We start from the raw sequence: 24,667 nt of genomic DNA on the forward strand, positions 1-24,667 counted from the left end.
CTTTACTGAACGTGAACCCGGAAAATGCATTACTACTGTCCTACAGACCTACATTTTCAAACAGAGGACAACAGACCATTTCCGCGTAATATTTTATCTTTTTTTATTTCGTACATCTGTCGATCGCATGTCAGAAACTCATTAACCATTTTTGAAAAAGAGGTTTAGAGAAATACATGCTGATTTTGATTTTTAACTGTGATATACATTACTATCCTTTGTATTATATTACACAAGTATGTTAACTCATATCGGAAACGATTTTTGGTCCCTTAACATAAAAAACACACTTGTGTTTGACAATAAAGCTTTAATTTTGTACTTTTAATAACTTTCATCGGAAAATGTGAAAATATTTAATAACTTTTTATTTTCACTAGTGAACACAGTCTCTCTTATATCTTTAGAGGCAATCAATCTGACGCTGTCTTTAAGGCGACATAAGACCTCCTACTCAATGACAGGCTTAATCCATAGTCACTTATCTTTATCTTTTCTCACAATGAAACTAACATGGACAGATTTCCACTGTAACTGATAAACTGATAAAGTATGATCATTTTAATTCTCCTGTTGTGATGTTTCCATTTAAACTAAAAAAATCTTGCTTCTCAAATATCGCAAATGATTCGATATTCAAGGGTTTGTTTCTTATATGACAATTCTCGTACAAGGTGTAGACAGTTGAGAGAAAAAGCTCGCAATTCAAGACGATAATGCGGCGATTTTATTGTCATCATAATGATGTCATTACGGCAGGCTATATTTTATCAATATCGGGCAATATGAAGTCAGATCAGTTTGGTTCTTGTTAGTAAATCTGTTGGTTTCGTCGTTGTTAATCTGGTTCTTATTTGGAAACATAACACTTCCTCCAAAATTTACACCGCGAGTGTCGTCGATAAAGCTGAAGGCGCTTTTTCTTTCCGAACGTTTCATTTATGTGCGCCTTATTCTTTTTCACGTTTCTATTCGCAAGTCTCTCCTTTGTTCTTAGATCGTCCTTATTTCATGAAATTTCTGTTTCAATCAGGATTTTGTTTACATGTCTGTGTTTTTCTAGCCTGTTTACAACGGGGACGTAATAAGGAACACATTTATCATTCTGGGATACAAAACCCGGATAAATAAACAGGCGGACAAAAACGTTACGATAAATGAAATGCAGTTTCAGTGTAAGAAGATGCTTACCACATACTTATCGGAACGGATGGCAAAAAATCAAGTTTTCTAAACCCTAAACAATTACAGACAACAAACAAACAATATGTTTATAATCTTTAAGATCGGCATTGATACTGAAATAGTTGGCAGAATCCTTTTATAATCAGGATACTTCTACATCTAAACATAAACATCTCACGTGATGAGATTCCTTTTTAGAACTTGTATATTTGGCACAGAGGCAGTTGTTGGTAGCATCGTGTCAGTCCTCTAGGTCAATCTAGATAACATGCACGTTAATACCGTGCATCACGAGCTTCTACACGTTCCTTTTACACGTTCATGTTATCGTGAAATATTGCTGCTGTATAAAGCAACAAAAACAGGTGACAACATTAGAGCGTCTAACACGTGATGATGCATGATTTTCACGTGCCTTTGCGCGTGTTGAGCAAAAACGATACTCTGATTGAATACATACATGTATGTATACCAAAAGATAGATCACGTTATCGACAAAAATTTACACGTGTCTGTACTAAACAATCAAGTGAATGATAACATACAAATTTAGCGTTAGAGTCAAACAATGAATTAAACTGCAACGTACAGCCGTTTTGCCCACCTAGGATTCGTCAATAATGAAATAAGGCTTAAAGTTTGAAACCAAGGAGGCGACTGGTCGAAAATAAATGTCAAAATCATGAAAGATAGGTGCACAAGACTATAATTTCATGAATTTCGCATCTTTTATATATCTAATAATTTTAGAAGAACGTCATTACACGTGTATAATTAAAAACATGATTTCTAGGTTAAGAAAAACTTATTGTCCACCGGCAGTGTCAACCGCCTGCAATCTCGAAGACTGTATGAAAGACACTCACGTGAATAGCAACTTTTGATACAAATTTGAATTAGATACCATATCGTCAAATCATTGCACCTCAGAGCTGTCTCGTCGTTCTTGAATAGAAGATCTGCATTTTACGAATACATAAACCGAGGGATAGTCCATGTCATAATCAACGATTGTTTTTTTAGGCTTAGTTTTGTTTAATTTATCATTGTTTTACGTGCTATTAACAGCCAGGGTCATTTAAGGACGTGCCAAGTCTGGGTGGTGGAGGAAAGACAGAGTTCCCGGATAAAAACCTCCCACGTGCGGTCAGTTCCTGGCAACTGATCAAATTGGGTCTCGAACCTGCGAAACAGAGATGGAAGGCTGGTAATAAAGATGGGCAGACGCCTTAACCAGTCGTTGAACGAAACCCTTTTCGCCTTTTTGCGTTATTATGACTAACGCGACAACCCACCGAATCTCACCTTTTCGCATTATTTAAAACGCGAAAACTCGCCAAACGCTGTCTTTTCGCATTGTAGAATAAACGTGATAGTCTCCCGAATGTTGCCTTTTTCTTGTAATTCAAATCTAGTTTGTTCATTCCGAGTTTACGTTTTGGTAAAACTCGTTAAAATATGGAAACTGGAGCACGGAATGAACAAACTTATTTAAATCATGCGAAATGAGACGTTCGGCGGGTTTCGCGTTAGAAACAACGCAGAAAGGCGAAAAGGCGAAATGGTTTAATTCAGCCATCATTGGTTCCTATTTTTATTTCGACTTTAATTCATGTGGTAAGCAGAGATCAACACGCCATTATCACTAAAATGATGTTTCGCTCTGTACTTTTTGAACAGTTTAATGCGACCTAAATCCACATGTGTCGGAAGGGATAGCGTCGTCTTCTTCGCTATACATCACCTGCCACAAGAAATAGGTCAATCAATGTCATCTCGTCAGACTGATAGTCGAGAAGACTGCAACCAAATCGCCATACTCACTGTTATTGATTTCAAAATACTCCGATTCCGATCAATAATGTAGCGAATTTATAGAGTTTGTAACATCTGTAAAAGTTAATACTTGTTAAATTTGTTTTTCGTGAAAGTACACAAACCGAAGCAATTATTACGTTCTCAACAGATTAATCAAGACTGAAGGGAATCATTGCCTTTATGTATACTACTTAATGATCATACCACAAGCGTGACGCTATATTTCATGGGCCGGCTTTCGGTAAAATTTCTCTAGTGTACCGGGAGAATGCCTCCTCCTTATAGCTTGTTTATGGTTTCAAAAATTAACATTCCATTGACTTCCGTTTGCCTTTAACTGCCAGCTATTTTACTATAGCTTGACGAATAACTATTTTGACTTGGTCAATAACAAAATACTTGGGGTTACTACACAAACTTAATATTCGAATTTATAAGATACAAATTTAAGAAGGAAGGGTGGAGTAACGCAAAATGATACGAAAACTGACTCTAAACGTTTAGGTGTTAAAAGAGCATGGTGATTTTGTCGTCAACGTCATCTTTGAAAAACATGTTTGGGTCCCAATTTTCTATTTGACACTCGAACGTTCTAAATGGAACATGTTGGCCCCTAAACATGTCACGCGATGGTAAAATAGGACCTGTTTTCCTTACCAGCCTTCATCATAAAAAGTATCTCTGCAGATGTGTTGGTTTCACGTTCAGTAAGGTCAAGGTCGGCCCGCTCTTTGTTTCAGCATGTTATATTGATATCTATTTGCAACGATAGAGAAATGGCCGTGAACTTGAAGTAACACTAGCCAAAGGTCATTATATAGGACTTTTTTATCTTAACGTTTTCGTTTTTACACACGTATATTTTTCATTTGATACAGTGGAGTACAGATAATCAGAGTGTAGCGTTCATGGAGGTCGACGACTTTAACATCCGATACTTTTATTTATTTCGTGATAGGTTTCATTCAAATTGTTTTCTTATGATTACCTATATGGAAAAAATAACTGACAATGCGATTTTATGGGGTCGTGTTTTAGCTAAAGTGGGCCAACCTCGCCTTCCATAATCTCGGTGTCAGAAAGGAGGGCAGTATTGCAACCTAAACATTTGACCTTTGTCGCTGTTTACGTTTGGTGATCATTTCAAATACTTACTGAAAGTTGTTTGCTTATTGTATAAGTACTGTTATACATGTATATCGACGTGTTCTATGCTGTGTATTCCCGTCTCCTTCCAGAGAAACTGTTTGGGATGGGGGTTGATGGTACCTTCAAATATTCTTAGTTATCCGTGTACTTGTAGAACTTATCCCTTTTTCCTACTCTCTATGATTTGAAACTACTATGTTGATTTATTCAATTCGCCATCTATCAACAACTTTTTAATTTTTTTTAAATTAGATTTCACACCGAATGTCGTCTTCTTATTAAAGGAATATGAACACGGAAACGATTTTAATTTCCTTTTCCGGTCCAATAGTATAAGACTAAGGTGTGTGACGTAATCTTATTGATCATTCTCTTTTATGGAATCTCTTTTGCTTCAATAACATAATTGCTATTCACATATTCATACACGTCACGACAAGATACTCTATCCGGTTCCCAGCGTGATTAAATTCTCGGGCCAAGTCCGATATTTTATCCTCAAGATTTCGCTGTTTACCTCACAAACATGTCGGTATGAAATGCACACACACACACACACACACACACACACACACACACACATATATATATATATATATATACAAATATTGTAATATTAACTATGATGGTACCTGCTGTCTCCATTGTGTGATATTCTTCCTGGTGTCTCCCCTTAACTCATCGTTGGCCTTCAGTCAAGCGTTCGCTTTTGTGACCAAGGCTATTAGTCTCTGTACGCATGCCAAGACATACCTGTACATGAATCTATGAAAGTGTAGTTTTACTTCTTGCTAGTTAGCCCGTTGTCAATATAAGGTAACCAGGCAGGGTACTTCAGTGTGGTAGCACTTTAAAGTCAGTTTCAGTTCCGCACTATCACAAAATGGCTTTCACGGACATATCAAACATCCCATCCAAAACACATGTTCTCAACACATGCATCCTTCTTCCACACACAGGTAGGCTTACCTGTCCAACGCTTTTAACATGACGTTAAACAATATGAAATCACATCGAACTCCAAGCCAATTGGTCCTCTCACTGTAAGACCAATGCTCTGGAAGTTTTATCTTTTGAAATAAAGCACTGGTATGTGATGATAGGGGGCTAAAATACCCAATCTTCATCCTCTTTACTGCTAACATTTTAAACCACGAAAATTCAAAACCATAGAAAAAACATAATCTTACTTTAAGTGTTGTTGTTTGTTGTAGTATCTAATGCATTTTATCGAATAAATTCCAATTGCTTCATTTTAAAACCAGAGGGACGTGGGCCTTAAAGACATATACCAATCAAATTGTTAATTTCAATTCCAATTGCCGTTTGAAACGGAATTCGGTTGAAGTTAGCTTAGATTTTTAGGAATACCAGCGTTGGAAATCATCATTTCATTTGAATTTCCCAAGTGGGGCCCTGCCGCCAGTCTCCTTGTGTCTATTTGACTTTCTGAATTGAAGGTTTGATTGATGAACTGAGGTACTGATTCAAACCATATCCTATTGATATATGCTTTGACTTTCATGAAGAATGGTTTTGAGAAAAAAAAATTATGCTGAATTCCCGATCCGAAGTCCCCAGAGGTCGAATTAACTTTCAGAATGGAAACAAACTTCGGTTGCTCTTGATCCTGTTTTAGAAAATATTTGGTTGAAATCCACTCAGGCGTTAAGGAGAAGAGAAGCATTTTGAAGGAAAAGTATATGGACAGCGGACGGTGCACTATGCAAAGTGGCGACGGATGACGACGAATGAAACACGATTGCTAAAGGTTATCTCGACCCTTCTGACGAATAAACTTTTTAATTGTAAAACCGAATAATAACGAAAAGATTTATGTACGGTTGAAATACTATTCGCTTGTTTCATTAAAAGAAAAAATGAAGGGTGAGTAAAAAAGGATGATTTTAAACGTGAAAATAAGATCTTTTACATAGGTAGAATGACTCATTTATTTACTAAGGAAAATTATTTTTTAAGTACTTAATTGTCGGCATTATCGTATAACCATTTGCATGATCGTTACCATAAAAAAAACATTGCAGGTGCAACGACAAAAATGCTGAAATGAAGGTAATAGACGACACTGAATTGGACATATGAAACCAAGGACATATCAACGACTATCAACACAGCTCGGAGTCATATGACTAAATAGCTTCACATATACCCGATACTAAAGTCATCCCGTGTGACTTTTGACCTTTGAAGATCTGTATCAGCGCCATGCATTATTTCCCCGACACTGGCTGCCAAATTGCTTTTGCTCTAACTTGAATTTATGGAAGTGAATTTTGACATAAACTTTGACCTTTAAACTTGTAGGAACGTCTTAATTATGTAGTCGTGTTGTCACACACAATGTCAAAGGAAACATGTAGCCATTAATAACTATGATTATGACGTAGGCTGACACTTTTATGACGTCACTATTTTGCTCCAGAGGTCACAGTTCATTATCTACCGTACCTAAAGGGAGTATTATTACACTAGTATATCAAAACCGTGTCACTTGTGAGGCTTTGATGATAGGTAGTCGGCTTGTAAACGGGTGGAACCTTTGTGACATTCACTTGACAAAATGACCCTTTGTCACATGAATCTACAGCGATGTTTAAACCTCATTACACCATTAACTTTTCTGCTGATTTGTGTTTCTTGCAAACATACAGAAACGTAATAAAACAATTCATTATAAAAGTTAATTAAGTGGTAAACCTTTTTGAGGTCACATGAATATCGTCGATAATCGATTTCTCTCTCCATTAATGTATATAGACTAAATTTTTCAACTTCAACGTTATATATTCACATTTTAAAGTGATGATATTTTATCTGCTATATCGAAACAAGATAATACTGTTCTTATTTCTTTGCATGAAATAATGACGCAAACGGGATTTTTCTGAACAGACTTATTCAAAAGTGAAATCCCTGCAAACAGGTAATGTCGAGTGGTAATAGATGGTACGGCTGATTTACGATTGGAATCTCAGCTTTGTCCTCTGAGATTACACTAATGTATTGAGGTTGTGAACAGCAAAAACGAGCGCATTTTTGTAAACACGACCGACTTTATGTAATTCCAAATACGCCGTAATCTAAGACGTATTACAACAATCACGATAAACAGCATTCATGTTTTACATCTAAATTCCAGTTTATATTGCGATGACGTCATACTTACGTCATATCCTGGTATGTCTCATTCATTACAATTGTGTATAAACATAAAATTTTCCTCTCACCTAGCTTAGACTTGAATATGTGCATCATAAAATTGGTGATGTAAATGTAAAAAATACATATTTCATAACAGTTCTGTAATGTTTCTGCTAACGATCTTATCAAAATTCAGCAAATTTTATTGTTTACACTCGGCGAATGATTCCTGGCTCATGAGTGATATTAACGTCAATGAAATGTTTTTTTTAATAATCTATGGAAACATCTGTAAACTATGTATAATTCGTGACAACAACACGTAAGCTGTATACAGAAGATTTAATTCACAAATGCCACCATTAACGTTCAGACACGTTTAAACTGTGACGTAATATTTAAGTATTCACGAACATGTCTGTTTAAATCTTGACATAACTGCTGACAAATCGAATAATTCGCAAATACTTGAGATACAAATAAGACCATTCATATACAGTTAATGTACGTAATGTGCTTTTAAACTTTCCTCCGAAACTAATATATATTTTTGTACTTCATATGATTCTGTTTTCGTTGTGAAATAATTATATTAGGAAATCGTAAAAATACAAAACACAATTGATTCAGCAACAACGCAGCTGAATAGATAACAGTAAATAATAGAATCAATATTTATACTATAGATATAGTCAAAGTAATAATGTTTATCACATGACTAACGACGGAGCACAAAACAAAACGCTTATCTATGACTGCGTCCATACATGTTACGGATGGTAAATACGCGGTATCTCTCGGTATCACACTACATACATGTTACGGATGGTAAATATCTCTCGGTATCACACTACATACATGTTACGGACGGTAAATATCTCTCGGTATCACACTACATACATGTTACGGACGGTAAATATCTCTCGGTATCACACTACATACATGTTACGGATGGTAATACGCTGTATCTCTCGGTATCACACTACATACATGTTACGGACGGTAAATACGCTTATCTCTCGGTATCACACTACATACATGTTACGGACGGTAAATACGCTGTATCTCTCGGTATCACAATACATACATGTTACGGTGTATCTAGTAAAAACACGTCGGTATCACACTACATACATGTTACAACGCTGTATCTCTCTATATCTGTAAATACGCAGATCTCTCGGTATCACACTACATACATGTCGGTATCACACTACATACGGACGGTAAATACGCTATATATCTCAGTATCACACTACATACATGTTCGGTATCACACTACATACATGTGTAACACAACGTTTGCCTTTATTAGTAAAAAACTATATCGTCTGATTCGGTATAATCAACATACTTCTATATCACACTACATACATGTGACAGATTGCACGTCTGTATCACTCTATACAATACATACATGTTTACGTATCACACTACATACATGTGTAACACAACGTTTGCCTTTTAGTAGAAAATTAACGTCTGATTCTAATCAACATACTTCTATATCAATTGTGACAGATTGCAGTATACATACATGTGTAACACGCTAGAAAAACACGTCTGATTCTAATCAACATACTTCTATATCAATTGTGACAGATTGCAGTATCACACTACAAACATGTTACGGACGGTAAATACGCTGTATCTCTCGGTATCACACTACATACATGTGTAACACAACGTTTGCCTTTATTAGTAGAAAAACACGTCTGATTCTAATCAACATACTTCTATATCAATTGTGACAGATTGCAGTATCACACTACATACATGTGTAACACAACGTTTGCCTTTATTAGTAGATGATTCTAATCAACATACTATACATTGTGACAGATTGTACATGTGTAACACAACATGCCTTTACGGAGAAAAACACGTCTGATTCTAATCAACATGGTATCACATACATGTGTAACACAACAGAAAAACACGTCTGATTCTAATCAACATACTTCTATATCAATTGTGACAGATTGCAGTATCACACTACATACATGTGTAACACAACGTTTGCCTTTATTAGTAGAAAAACACGTCTGATTCTAATCAACATACTTCTATATCAATTGTGACAGATTGCAGTATTAACCTCTTTAAAACCATAAAGCGAAGCTTTGAGGGCGGAAATTCTGTATTGCGTTGTTTGCATGGATTAACTGTAAACAGAATCAACATTCAGAATAGGAAGGAACATCGCCGTGGTTATTAAGTCTGACGTATGTCATAAAATATTACTGTTTTGCTGTCAGTGGCTCTTAAGTCTAAATTTGCTGCGAATTTCCTAATAAAATAGTCAAGAAAATGCAATAAGGAAATTGAACACATAATTCATTTCATTCCTCCAATATTTGTACTATCCAGATTTTCGATAAACATCTCAAGATTTTCTCAATGTAAAAGCATCTATAAATTTAAAAGTATTCCTTAATTGATATCTATGGTCGGTGTATTCTGACGAAACAGTTCATTTATGATACGTCGTTTATCGTCAGCAAAGCAAATACAAACGAGAAAATGACACACGCACAAGTTCTCTTGGAAGGATGTTAGAATGAAGTATGCCAATATAAAAAACAGACAATAAAATTCTAAATAAAGAAAACATTTCCACGGAGAGGTAGCTTAACACTGACCTGGATTTATACACGATTTACGTCTTATGACAAAGAAAATCTGTCTACCAAATTCTAATGTTCCATGACCTGTCCGTAATCCAGTGATTCAGACGCTTTTTTAAGAAAAGGCTGAAAGGTCAATATTATCCAGCGTTTACTTTATCCTATGGTACCAATAGGTACAAGTATTTATCTCACTCAAAAAAAAAGCAGATCGATATGTTAACAAAACTTCAATTCACGTTCAAAAGAAATATTTGCAATAACTACCACGTAAAGAAGTCATGAAGAATAGGACCAGACGTGCCGGAGGATATGGCGTCCTCATCGACCTCGTCTAAAATGCAAATTTAGGTTGATTAAAGTGATATCATGTTCTGAAGCGAAAACTGGATATCAATGACATCAGGCAATGATGTGATATAAAAGTTAAGAATTTGCTTAGATTTTGTACACAAACATCTGTTTGACGTTATTACTAACACTGATTAACAATACCGATGCAATGTGAAAGTTGCGTTTTTGTCTTTAACGGGATTGCTTTTTTAATAAACAGTATTTTCTAAGACTTCGATAGATTATAGACTTGAGTGAAACATCATATTGGCATGATCTCAATACCAACCAAGTTAACAGAGTGAGACATCAAAAATCGGTGTGAAACTTGACTTACTGTGAATCACTTTTATTTCGCGCGGAATTTATTTTCGCGTGAATACGTCTCTTATTGCTAATCATTCGCAAATTGAGTGATTTTTATATCAGCTTCCGCTAATTCATGCAATCGCGAATACGTCTGAAGAGGCAAGATCGCGAAATTAAGTACTCGCGAAATGTAAATTATTAAAAGTAACCAGAATTATTCTAAATTTTATTTTGATGTAATATACAATACCGCTAACTTTTAAGGATTTGTATTCTGAATGACCATATGAATGTTTTACGATGTGATCTGTCCGTGTTTGTGGAACATACGCTCTGTTTGTGTCTCCGTTCCAGTGGTAAACGTTTACACAAACAGATTTTGTTTCATTCATGAATGTCCATCCACGTCACATTAATCTTAATGAAAGGACGCTGGATGCAATGCTTATATAACTATGCATGTCTGGTATTTTCCGATAATCAAATCTTGCATGATAGATGTATGTTTGTAAACATCAATAAAGTGTATTAACTGTCAGTGTTGTCTGGACCTTAAGTATAGGCCTTTCAGCCATAATGGCATGTTTCTACAGCGTACAAAACATTTTCCTTTCTTTTCAAAGTCCGATACAAACAAATAAACAATAACACTCAACCGACTGTGCACTTGATGTACAGTAAAAAAGTGAAGGTTAAGGTCGCACGTAAACCAACCTGATGTTTAATAAAAGGTCTGCCCAATACACACAAGGGAACAGAGCTTTTCAATAAAATTTATAATTAGATACCATAAAACCAAATACTGACTTAAACTACCTTGACCATCTTCGACGCGTCAGTGACGTTAAGGATCCTGATAATATAAAGCAACTTTAGTAAAAACCAACACATCAACAGCATCATAATCCAAAGTAACAAATACAATAAAACTGGGACAAAAAATGAACACCGTAGATTTATACAAGGACTGCTGCAAAATAAAACGGTAATAAGACCAGGTATTCCTAAAGGGTATGCGCCTTCTGCTTCATCCACGAAACCCGCCACCTAAGTCTTGGTCAAGAAATAGAATATTTCTCATTGGGATAACTTTGACGAACGTAAGACTTCCCAAACATTTTTTTCAGACTGCATCCTTCGAAATCTTGTGTTGTGGGTTTGTATATCGGTTTCCGATACCTTGCATAAAAGTCGTCATATTGAGAACAAGGTCTTGAATATTGAACTAACTGCGACACATAAACCCCATAGACTGGTGATGCAGAGATGTTGCTCTCCGGAAATGGAAAATACACAATAAGGAAATTGAAATTGTTACGATAATCATACAGCTTAATACGGCCGTTCCTGTTATTTTCGTTTTATGAAAAAATCGAGAAATGTAGCTGATGTAGAACAGTATCGTGTCCTTGATTTCGAATCATGTTGGGTATATAAGACGGATATAGTACATCAATTTTATGTTCTTGACAGACAATATATCATCAATGTATCTGAAAATGAAATTGAAGGATTTCGCATGGTTTTGTGATAAGTTTTGATAAGCTCTTCTACAAATTATTAATCAAACAAAAAACATGTAAGCTAACAGAGGGGTGCAGTTAGTCCCCATCGATATGCCAATAGTCTAATCTAATCACCAAACTCGACGATTGTCAACCGATCATTTCGTCTGGTGTATAGTCCTTTGAGTTTGACATATTTTGAAAAGAAAGCTCTCATAACAAGAGAACTAATGCGTTCCTTCAGTTTAGAACGAGATAGTGTAAAGAATGGAAACGTCAAGTCTTCTTATAGAATTGGATTTCTTTAAAATACCACCTACTGCTTGATTAAAGAATACCTCAATTAACTATGAAATGAAAGTAATAACAACGTTAGTAAGTTTGATAAATATCTGCTTGGCCAATGACATGAGCCATCAATAAAAACATTGTTTATATGGATTCTTGTCATGTTTAAAAATCCAAGATAAATAAAGGAGGTCCGTATCTGTTTCATTAATCTGCTTTTTGTAATATTGAAGCGTTAAGTATGTGTATATAGTTATCGTGAACCTTAATCAAATTTGTAATTAACACCTTCTTGTAGCATACATGGTTACGGTTACCAGCAGATGCCTGCAATCAAATAATTAATAACGTCCAATCGGCATGGTTCTGCTTAGGAACTTAAAACTCTAAAAGCTTATACATATCTTCCATGATAAAGATTGTCAACCTTACAGTCAAATGTGGAAGGTCCATTTTCCTCTCATCCTAATGACACAGACACGCCTGCTTCATTAAAACACTGTTGCTAGGTGTTGCTTCATTAAAACACTGTTGCTAGGATATTCCGATATTGATTATATGGTATATTCGTGTGATGTTCTTCATGGTATTTATTTATTCATAGTCATAATATACTGTATTAAATGTTTAAATAAAATTAAAATCGGTTATTTGTTTGACGTTCCACTAAACTTTAAATTGATACCTTACCGAACTATCATCCTTTTTGAAGCATCAATTTACCTGCCTTTGTGCTATGCAGCAGGCGGTTGCTGATACAAAACTTTCTGCTTAAGTTTCAAAAGAATTCTCACCCTTCAGATGAGACATCGATGTTTAAATTTCTCAAAGGTAGAAAAAATATCAATGCTACAGATAGCGATAGAGGTAAACATTTCATATATACATCTAATACAGCGAAATCAAAATGCGAAACCAAGTAATATTTTTACTCATGGCACATTACTTCTTCAGTGAAATTTTGTTTGTACCTGGTAACCACAAATTGTTGTAGAATAAAACATCAAAACGACTCAAATATTTTAATAACAGGCTATCATGGCCATCCTTAGAAGGGATTACGCCTAATAGGTAAAAATTCCTACAAACCAATCGTTATATAGTGAGACAGTATAGATTCCTTGACATTAAGTAAGCTTTAGATATCAAAATGACACATCTACATTGAGATATTATCTAGTAAATAACACGCACGTTAAATCTAAGTACAAGCGGTGCTTAAGTTACCTACAAAAATGTTTCATCTCGGTAAGGATTGTTCTGTGGTTTTCTGAATCTGATTTCCACGTTTCAGCGAAAAAGGAAATACAGGATGCAGTTACGCAAACAGCTGACATAATCGACATTTGAGAAAGGCATTTGAATACACGCTATTTCTTCCCTGTAATTATGGAATATTGTATTTACGCAATAAATTTCTTTTAAAAGTATACCTACCCAAATGTCCATTATATTAAGTTCTTAAGATATTTCAGATTTAAAATTCTTTTTAAAAAAACACTGCTATGAGAAGGTGTTATAAAAGAATGAAAAATATCAATTTAGATAATCATAAAGTAAGTAGAATCATCAATGGTAGAAAAAGGATTTCAAGTAGTATCCTGTTTATTTGCTATTTGTTATCCCTATTTAAACATGTAACAGACCATGTGTATCGCCAGCGGTATCGTTCCCAAATCGTATGCACATTTGTGCGTAAATCACTCTTTTACCAAGTAGACAGGCCTTAATTAATTACAAATATTGATATATTCTGTCAACTTCGCCATCAGCTGTCTGATATGCACTACACTCTGTCAAAAGCGTTATTCCCTTTTCCTAGTCTTCATCTATATCTAAATCCCTAAGGTCATCAATAATTCAAAAAATATATTACCCAATATCGGTTCTAATTAATTAACACAGCCTCGTCAGGATTGATAGATTGTGATTCCCACGTAGTCGGAAAGGAAACTTAGGAATGAGCTGTGAACTGACATTCTCCGCATGATAACATATTCACGAGCTCATTTTTTTTAAAATCACCGTTATGCGTTTAAAACACATATCAATGAATAGATTGTTCAGTCATTATTTATCTTGAAGATTTCACCTGCAACGAAAACGAACAACCAGATGAATATTTATAAAAAACAACAAAGACATGATAACGATATATCAACCTAATGGGAATGAAAACTAAAAATTGATGAAACATGAAAACAAGACAAGGTGTTCCGGAAGAATTAGCGTTCTCTGCGTCATCTACGACACCAGCCATGCTAATTCTCGCAAGTAAGACCACGTTCTTAACTGAAAAAAATATAAACGACAGTGGAATCACTAGACATATTTAAGAACATCAAACACGCTTTACTTCGTATCAAAATAAAATGCAGTTTCCAATGAAGCGTATCCAACTTATATTTTGGTATTGTTGTGCTTTAGAAAAGCTGACAAAATAGAAGCCGAACTGGAAATCAACTCTTCTTTTGTCGATTTCACTGCTAAAGACTTAAGATATGGAAAAATTAAGTCTTTGTCGACAAAATACATTAACATCAATGATTTCAATTTTCTAGTTTAGACCCTTCAAATGTTCTATATTTATATTTTTCCTTACAAAGAATTTTTTCTTTTGCTCATATCTTCACACCTCGTTATAGCGACAATACATTGGTGGAATCGATCACTACGGCAGTATTGTGTGGTTATACTTTAATACGTCAGAAATGCATGTGTTAAAGAAATCTGATAATTTTGACAGTATATTGGGTATATACTATATACTTCTGGTATTAACGTGTTTCAGAAATCTGAGGTCTCGATAACTACGACAGTATAGCGAGGGTAGGCTATATACTTCTGGGGTTAACATGTTACAGAAATCTGAGGTCTCCATAACTACGACGGTATAGCGAGGGTAGGCTATATACTTCTGGGGTTAACTTGTTACAGAAATCTGAGGTCTCCATAACTACGACGGTATACCGAGGGTAGGCTATATACATCTGGGGTTAGCGTGTTACAGAAATCTGAGGTCTGGATAACTACGACAGTATACCGAGGGTAGGCTATATACTTCTGGGGTTAACGTGTTACAGAAATCTGAGGTCTCCATAACTACAACAGTATAGCGAGGGAAGGCTATATACTTCTGGGGTTAGCGTGTTACAGAAATCTGAGGTCTCGATAACTGCGACAGTATACCGAGGGTAGGCTATATACTTCTGGGGTTAACATGTTACAGAAATCTGAGGTCTCCATAACTACGACGGTATACCGAGGGTAGGCTATATACTTCTGGGGTTAACGTGTTACAGAAATCTGAGGTCTCGATAACTACGACGGTATACCGAGGGTAGGCTATATACTTCTGGGGTTAACATGTTACAGAAATATGAGGTCTCGATAACTACGACGGTATACCGAGGGTAGGCTATATACTTCTGGGGTTAGCGTGTTACAGAAATCTGAGGTCTCGATAACTACGACAGTATAGCGAGGGTAGGCTATATACTTCTTGGGTTAACATGTTACAGAAATCTGAGGTCTCGATAACTGCGACAGTATACCGAGGGTAGGCTATATACTTCTGGGGTTAACATGTTACAGAAATCTGAGGTCTCCATAACTACAACAGTATAGCGAAGGTAGGCTATATACTTCTGGGGTTAGCGTGTTACAGAAATCTGAGGTCTCGATAACTACGACGGTATACCGAGGGTAGGCTATATACTTCTGGGGTTAACATGTTACAGATATCTGAGGTCTCGATAACTACGACAGTATACCGAGGGTAGGCTATATACTTCTGGGGTTAGGCTATATACTTCTGGGGTTAACGTGTTGAAATTACGATAACTACGACAGTATAGCGATGGTAGGCTATATACTTCTGGGGTTAACGTGTTACAGAAATCTGAGGTCTCGATAACTACGACAGTATAGCGAGGGTAGGCTATATACTTCTTGGGTTAACTTGTTTCAGAAATCTGAGGTCTCGATAACTACGACAGTATAGCGAGGGTAGGCTATATACTTCTGGGGTTAACATGTTACAGAAATCTGAGGTCTCGATAACTACGACGGTATACCGAGGGTAGGCTATATACTTCTGGGGTTAGCGTGTTACAGAAATCTGATGTCTCGATAACTACGACAGTATAGCGAGGGTAGGCTATATACTTCTGGGGTTAACATGTTACAGAAATCTGAGGTCTCGATAACTGCGACAGTATACCGAGGGTAGGCTATATACTTCTGGGGTTAACATGTTACAGAAATCTGAGGTCTCCATAACTACAACAGTATAGCGAGGGTAGGCTATATACTTCTGGGGTTAGCGTGTTACAGAAATCTGAGGGGACGGTATAGCGAGGGTAGGCTATATACTTCTGGGGTTACATGTTACAATATGAGGTCTCGATAACTACGACGGTATACCGAGGGTAGGCTATATACTTCTGGGGTTAGCGTGTTACAGAAATCTGATGTCTCGATAACTACGACAGTATAGCGATGGTAGGCTATATACTTCTGGGGTTAACGTGTTACAGAAATCTGAGGTCTCGATAACTACGACAGTATAGCGATGGTAGGCTATATACTTCTGGGGTTAACGTGTTACAGAAATCTGAGGTCTCGATAACTGCGACAGTATACCGAGGGTAGGCTATATACTTCTGGGGTTAACATGTTACAGAAATCTGAGGTCTCCATAACTACGACAGTATAGCGAGGGTAGGCTATATACTTCTGGGGTTAACATGTTACAGAAATCTGAGGTCTCCATAACTACAACAGTATAGCGAGGGTAGGCTATATACTTCTGGGGTTAGCGTGTTACAGAAATCTGAGGTCTCGATAACTACGACGGTATACCGAGGGTAGGCTATATACTTCTGGGGTTAACATGTTACAGAAATCTGAGGTCTCGATAACTACGACAGTATACCGAGGGTAGGCTATATACTTCCCGGGGTTAGCGTGTTACAGAAATCTGAGGTCTCCATAACTGCGACGGTATACCGAGGGTAGGCTATATACTTCTGGGGTTAGCGTGTTACAGAAATCTGAGGTCTCCATAACTACGACAGTATACCGAGGGTAGGCTATATACTTCTGGGGTTAACGTGTTACAGAAATCTCCTTTCAGTTATGCAGATCTCGTCATGTGTTTCACGTTTTACTTCACCATTTTTCTGAAGGTATTTACGTATGCTAAGCACACATCTAAACAAATATATCTTTTTCTACATTAAATTTCGACACATGTAAATGTAAAATCATCATACGCCGTTGAGTGCATTTATTTTCGATTAGCAAATCCATTTTTCATTTCTTAAAGACAAATGATGTAACTGAAATGAATTATGAAATAAAATGGATTTTCACCCGTTGGTAAAACTCTCTCAACATGGTTATAGGGGAAATGTCTTATGACTTTTCATTCTAGTCTTCCCAGTAACAAAATAGAACCTATTACATGACGCTGAAGCATGGTTTTCCCTTTTTAAACCATGAACCCACGACTTCCGCACAATCTAGAAAAATAAGATGGCGATAAGCAAAAATGACAATAGAGTAAGCGAAAATGTTCGAAATTGAGTCAAGCTGGCCAAACATATCTGATACATCTTTCCTAGAATTGCCAGTCTTGACATGAAGTCAAATTGACAAGAACTGCTTACACCAAAGGGGCCAATTACGGCAATCGCTCTGTTTGGCAATAAAATTGGTTTTGGGTGTGGGCGTTTCCCACGTGGTATCGCTATACATTGTTTATAACTCGATCAGTCTAATATGTCCTAAAGACTGGATGCATTACTCAAAGTTGTGAGAGTGTTTCACTTCATACAAATTCCCGAACGTCCAATCTAGGAAAGCCAGGCGCTGCTTTTACTAGGATAACCGAAATAAATTAGACATTCATGCCCATGTAAGCCGATACTACGGACACTCTGTGTATTACAATATGACATGTACGACACAAATACAAATACACAAAGTTGGTTTAGATGTACCGTAGGGACACGCCTTGTGCTCAGTAACTGTCATTTTGATTTTAATCGAAATATTTATTTTGTGCAACGTATCATTTTTTATCGCAAGGGATTAATAAAAAATGGATATGAAAATGAGATTAGGTTGTTCAATAAACTGCAAAACCGTAAACAACCAATTATCGATAACAGGATGCACACCTGGTCAACTATGGTTTTCAATCTTCTTGTTGATGAGTGGTTAAATGGCATGAATTTAAATAAAATTTGCAATTTTGTTCGGTAAAACACAATCCAAACCGGTAATATATAGCAATGAACAATGCTTAATCGCGAGCCATAGAACAACAATCTGGTATTTTATAAATTATATTAAAAAGAATTGACGGAAAGTCCAAACTCAAATGTCACATAAATGCCATCTCTGTATTGATAGTGATGGTTACACTGAAGGATATTAATACGTACAAAAATCCTACCGACAGAGTCTAAAATTTGTGAATACCAAATACCAACATCTTTGTAATTACGAGATAATCACATAAATGTCCTTCTTCTCTTGAACAAGATTTAAAGATGTTTTTTATGAAGAAACGAAGAACAAATGATTAAAGGGAATTCTGAAATAATTTTCCCAACAGCGCATGTGCGACCAGTCATACAACTTCCTGTCAACAATTGCCTTGTTCTATAGTGAGTTAATTTCTGAAGCCAAATATTGTATTCTATTTTTATAAGGACATTCAATTTCATCAATCTTTGTACTTAATATATTTTTTTAATTTTTCAGTGTTAAGCCTTTTTATTTCTAATAGAAAAAATCCTTTTCGAATGAGGTTTGACGTTAAATTTCATTACTGAATTCTGGCATACATTCCAGTTACAAACTTTGTAGATTTTCGTCTATACGAATGGCTGCCTTTGATATACAGCCAACTTAACATGCTAGAGAGACCACAACCACATTTCCCAAAAGAATCCATTATGAATTATTGTGTTCTGAATCTACATAAAAAAAACCTTTAAATACAGTTAAGGACCTTATTCTAACGTTTTCTTTGAGTCCCAGCATTAAGAGATCGCTTTGTTCCACATGTTAGGATTTTATTCGTTAATCTAAGAAAACATTGAGTAGTTAACATACTTATTTTGCTTATTTACATGAAACCGCAATTTTTTATGAAATATTGAAACATATACAGTTGTATCACAGCTCCCGTTTTCTTGATGCAAAATTAAGTTATAGTCCATAACTAGTATACATGAATCTTCCAACATCAGTGAAATAGAATTTCCCCCGAAAACATAAAAAGTATCCTCTCACCATTAATGAGATTTTGTTATACTCCGCAAAACTTCCTCGCCAAGACATTTATTTGGTGTAGAAACGTTTTGTCCAAACCAGGTTAAGATTGGAAGAAAAAAAGACAGATTGTCAGTTTTATTGAGAACATACCCTTCAGGACGGACGGACAGACGGATGAATAGAAGGCCCCTGACCTGGCGGGACATATTTATGTATATATATATATATATGAAGGGTGGACGAAGAGATGTGGATGTTAAGTAGTACATTTGTCCTATTCATGTTGTGTGTGACTCGAGCGCGTGTGACCTGGATTCACACCAGGTTTGTATACAGGTTGTCTCTATTCATCAACATTTAGCTGACTTGGAATTTTGGGATGTGACATTGACAGCGAGGTTACGAGAGCAGAAGGAATTTGACATAAAACGTGTCTGATTTCGCTACAAATGCCATTTAAACGTTGTGTTCATTTCGTTTTGAAAAGGTGAAGGTCGACATAAGAAAGGTTCCGCCCATTTTGATCTAGATCCTCAAGTAACGATGCCTATTTTTCGAATGTGTTTATTTATTGGAAACAAACAACGATTGCTTTTATACCATACCATGCCAAGTTCACTCATAAAAAAACACAAGAGCTCTTGCTGCAAAATGGTTTGATTATGATAGAGACTGCCATTACCGAAACTCCTCCATCCTCACTGCTAGACATACGATGGATCGCATGGTTACAGTTACTATCATTGAAATGCTGTATTTGCTCTGAAGCTTGATTATTAATTAATGATAAGACTGGCTAATGAACTGGAGTATAAAAATGTAAGGCAATCACTGAAGAATCACGTGAAAAGTTCGTGATATCATAAAGGATGCATTCAGTTTTCATTCTTAACATCAATGGAACGAACATTTTGCATGCTTAATTCAACAAATTCCCTTTCGAACAAATAAAACGTAATTATTCTACATCAATTTATTTCATATCTTGATATTGAAACATCTTACAGCTAAAAGTATACGGGTTTTCATTTCCATCAATAACATTAGAAAGTTCCAATAACAGCACGTTTATTGTGTTAAGAATTTTCCATACCAGGAAGTAAATTCTTGCTTTTTTCAGGATACATGTTATATACTTGAATCTCAAAAGTTAAAAAACTATGTCAATAAACAGTGATATGTTTTCTACGGCTGAATCAGACGATTTTTTCCCAGGAAAAATCAATACTTCACATATGACGTCTTTCAATTAACACTATTCATGACGTCATATTATTTTTTGATGATGGCTTTAATCATTTGTAAAAAGTGTTGCAAATGTTACTTAGATATTAATCAAATAATATCTTAGAAGCAAGGTGTTTTGCCTAGAGTATGTGTCGTTTAGTCAACTTTACTTTGCAAAAAAAAATTTCTTGTGCAAACCTAATGCCTGCAGCTCGTACAGTATGAAAAAATCCCTGCATAACATATCTAATTGAAAGCTTCTTGATCAGTGACGTCAATTCAGACAATTCATATAGACAAACTGTGGTCGTACATCATGAACAGGTAACCACGCACAAAATACTTATGCACACACTACATGGATATTTTTTTCTCATACATTACTATATGACCTCGATAAATGTGTACAAGTTGTCAACGCCAATTAACAGTTTGGAGAGGGTAATTGACTTTGATGTTCATGAATTGTAGGTACCAGTAGAAACGACAACGTGCATTAGCGTATCTTTTGCAATAAATCTCGCCAACAACAATTCACTCGGATCGCCTCGTTTGATATCTCAGTTCAACCCTGAAATTGACAGAGGTGTTCAGAATGCGTCATGATTTACTTTCGCGTCATTCATGAAAGCCAAGGTCATTTCAGACCCAGAGGAAGTGAACCACACGTTTCTCTGTTTCTATCTCCCTCTCTCGCTGCACTGAATAGACCGTTATTACGCCAACAGATAGAATCTATCAAAGGGGGTTCTGTTGTAAGCCGCCAATCTTTCGTCCGCTATTGTTTTGAAGGAGGATGTACTTGAATATATTCCTGTGTGAACGTGTCAAACAAATGTGTTTTCATTCTCAAAAACACACAAAGGATTTGTTTACAATATGTGGGTTGTGTTTATAAACCGAATCATTTGATTGAAACAAGTGGTTTTTTTAAGAGTAATGGGTTTCTTTGATACTTTGCACGTGATATGACAGAAAGGAAACGGATAATCATTCCTTCGATTTGGTAACTTAAAAACTCCTCGGTCTTCTACATCTCTGCGCTGTAACAAAAACAAACAGAGCAAACAAAATCATAGCATCAAAACAAACATAATAAAAAGATGACAATTCTTACTACACTACGCATGGGTTTTTCCAGCCATTTGTTAACGTTAACATGCAACCTGGAAATTTCTTCTCTGTTAGAATGACTAACCAGTGCGGTGTTCGCATCCGGGCTTACTTATCTGTAGATTGGAGTCTGGTTGTTTTTATAGAGAACTTCCGGTTAAACAGTCTCTTATTTGTTTAACTGGAACTACAAAGGTTGTCTTCTGTTCATTTTAACCGAAATCGTAGGGAAACAAACCTATGACAGGTTGTCTCTTCATGGTCAGCTATCCATTGCCTCAAAAAACCCGCTGATTGTGGTCCAAAACTGATGACTACGATAATGAGAGTTTTAGGGGTGTTGGTTCAAATTGCTTCACTCTAATCAGGAAGTGGTTCCCGAAAAAAAATGTAAACAAATACGAACGTAATTAGGTATTAATCACTTTTAATCCAAAAATTTACAAATAATTCCTAATGAGGCTTGGTTTTAAATTTGATATTTACACCACGACAAAACGGCATGACGATAACAAACATGTGTTTGATGTCATAATGGAAAATTGCCGAAAGAAATTCTGATTGACAAGTGACATGAAGTAAAGTGAGAGTGAAATGAATTGATAAGCATATCTAAATAACGAAAATTTTCCGGTAATCGTTGTCGACAGATCCGAACCATAATACCCGCGTTCGACTGACCAAAATGTTGACCATGTGATGACAGTCGATGTGAACAGTGGACTAGACAAGAACCTCGCGACCCTCCATCTGTTTCAAGGGATGGTATCTCCGTACTGGTAAAAAACAGAATGAGAAGGAAATCGTCGAAAAATACTCAACTCATCAGAAGCGTTTCGCGTGGGCCGGAAGAAATCCTTACGTTCTGCTTGTCAATGTTGATTACAGTGTTTCGGTACTCATTGCTCTCGATGTCCAATATTACAGCGTATGAAATATGATTTGGTGGCGTTCGGTTTCAATTATATAACGGTTCAATGAAGGCGCGTTCGATTTTATGAGAGCTGTAACATTAATTAATTGGTAATCAAAAGTAGTGGGGTTGGAATGCTGTAGCATATAAGAGGTCAAAGGTTGGATATAAATTGTGATAGATGAAAGAGTGTTTTGTCTAACACAAGGCGCGTTCGATTGTGTACACACTTCACGAATATTTCCGTGATAGTTTACGTAAATGTAAATCTGAACACAATCGTGATTTTTCTATTTTATCATTTTATCCTCCTTCTGCAGAGAAGAACCTAATCAATAATGCTTTGTCGTTTAGTGACTTGAAATCGACGTGAATGCGTTGTGTGATTGACCCAACTTTGATTTCTCTGCCGATTGCAAAGTCCACCAAACATGGCATCAACGAAACAGTTTGTGACAAGTATTATCGCAAATTATATGTATCGCCCCTTGAAGAATCAAGCACGATAACTCTTTGTGGTAACTGGTGTTTCCCTTACAGAACACCATGTCGAAGCCCGCCGCATGCTACATGTATCAGAAACACAGATTATCTCGTGTAGGAACAAACCTCAGATCTTTGCCTCAGAAACACAGACTATCACGGGTAGAGATCGACGGAACAACAAATCTCAGGTCTTTATCCCAGAAATACGAAATTACAAACTGTAACGTCACTGTCATCACCGTAATGAAAGTGTCATCGCCGTAATGAAAGTGTCATCACTGTAATGTAAGTGTCATCACTGTAATGTAAGTGTCATCGCCGTAATGTAAGTGTCATCACTGTAATGTAAATGTCATCACCGTAATGTAAGTGTCATCACCGTAATGTAAGTGGCATCACTGTAATGAAAGTGTCATCGCCGTAATGTATGTGTCATCACTGTAATGTAAGTGCCATCGCCGTACTGTAAGTGTTATCACTGTAATGTAAGTGCCATCACCGTAATGTAAGTGTCAACACTGTAATGTAAGTGTCATCGCCGTAATGTAAGTGTCATCGCCGTACTGAAAGTGTCATCGCCGTAATGTAAGTATCATCACTGTAATGTAAGTGTCATCGCCGTACTGTAAGTGTCATCGCCGTAATGTAAGTGTCATCGCCGTAATGTAAGTGTCATCACCGTAATGAAAGTGTCATCGCCGTAATGTAAGTGTCATCACTGTAATGTAAGTGTCATCGCCGTACTGTAAGTGTCATCACCGTAATGTAAGTGTCAACACTGTAATGTAAGTGTCATCGCCGTACTGTTAGTGTCATCACTGTAATGTAAGTGTCATCACCGTAATGTAAGTGTCAACACTGTAATGTAAGTGTCATCGCCGTAATGTAAGTGTCATCACTGTAATGTAAGTGTCATCGCCGTAATGTAAGTGTCATCACTGTAATGTAAGTGTCATCACTGTAATGTAAGTGTCATCACTGTAATGTAAGTGTCATCACCGTAATGTAAGTGTCATCACTGTAATGTAAGTGTTATTACTGTAATGTAAGTGTCATCACCGTAATGTAAGTGTCATCACTGTTATGTAAGTGGCATCGCCGTTATGTAAGTGGCATCTCCGTAATGTAAGCACATGTCACTTCTGTAAATATGTATAGTGTCCTCCTCTGGAGAAGTACGACAGTCACATAAATAATTCAATTACTACTTTTGAGTTTTTAGTTTTAAACTTACATATTAAAAAAAAGCTAGTGCCAATATG

The sequence above is a fragment of the Ylistrum balloti genome, unplaced genomic scaffold, assembly GCF_031769215.1.
Source record: "Ylistrum balloti isolate Yb309-2 unplaced genomic scaffold, AGI_CSIRO_Ybal_v1 Utg370654, whole genome shotgun sequence".
Classification (NCBI taxonomy): Eukaryota; Metazoa; Mollusca; class Bivalvia; order Pectinida; family Pectinidae; genus Ylistrum; species Ylistrum balloti.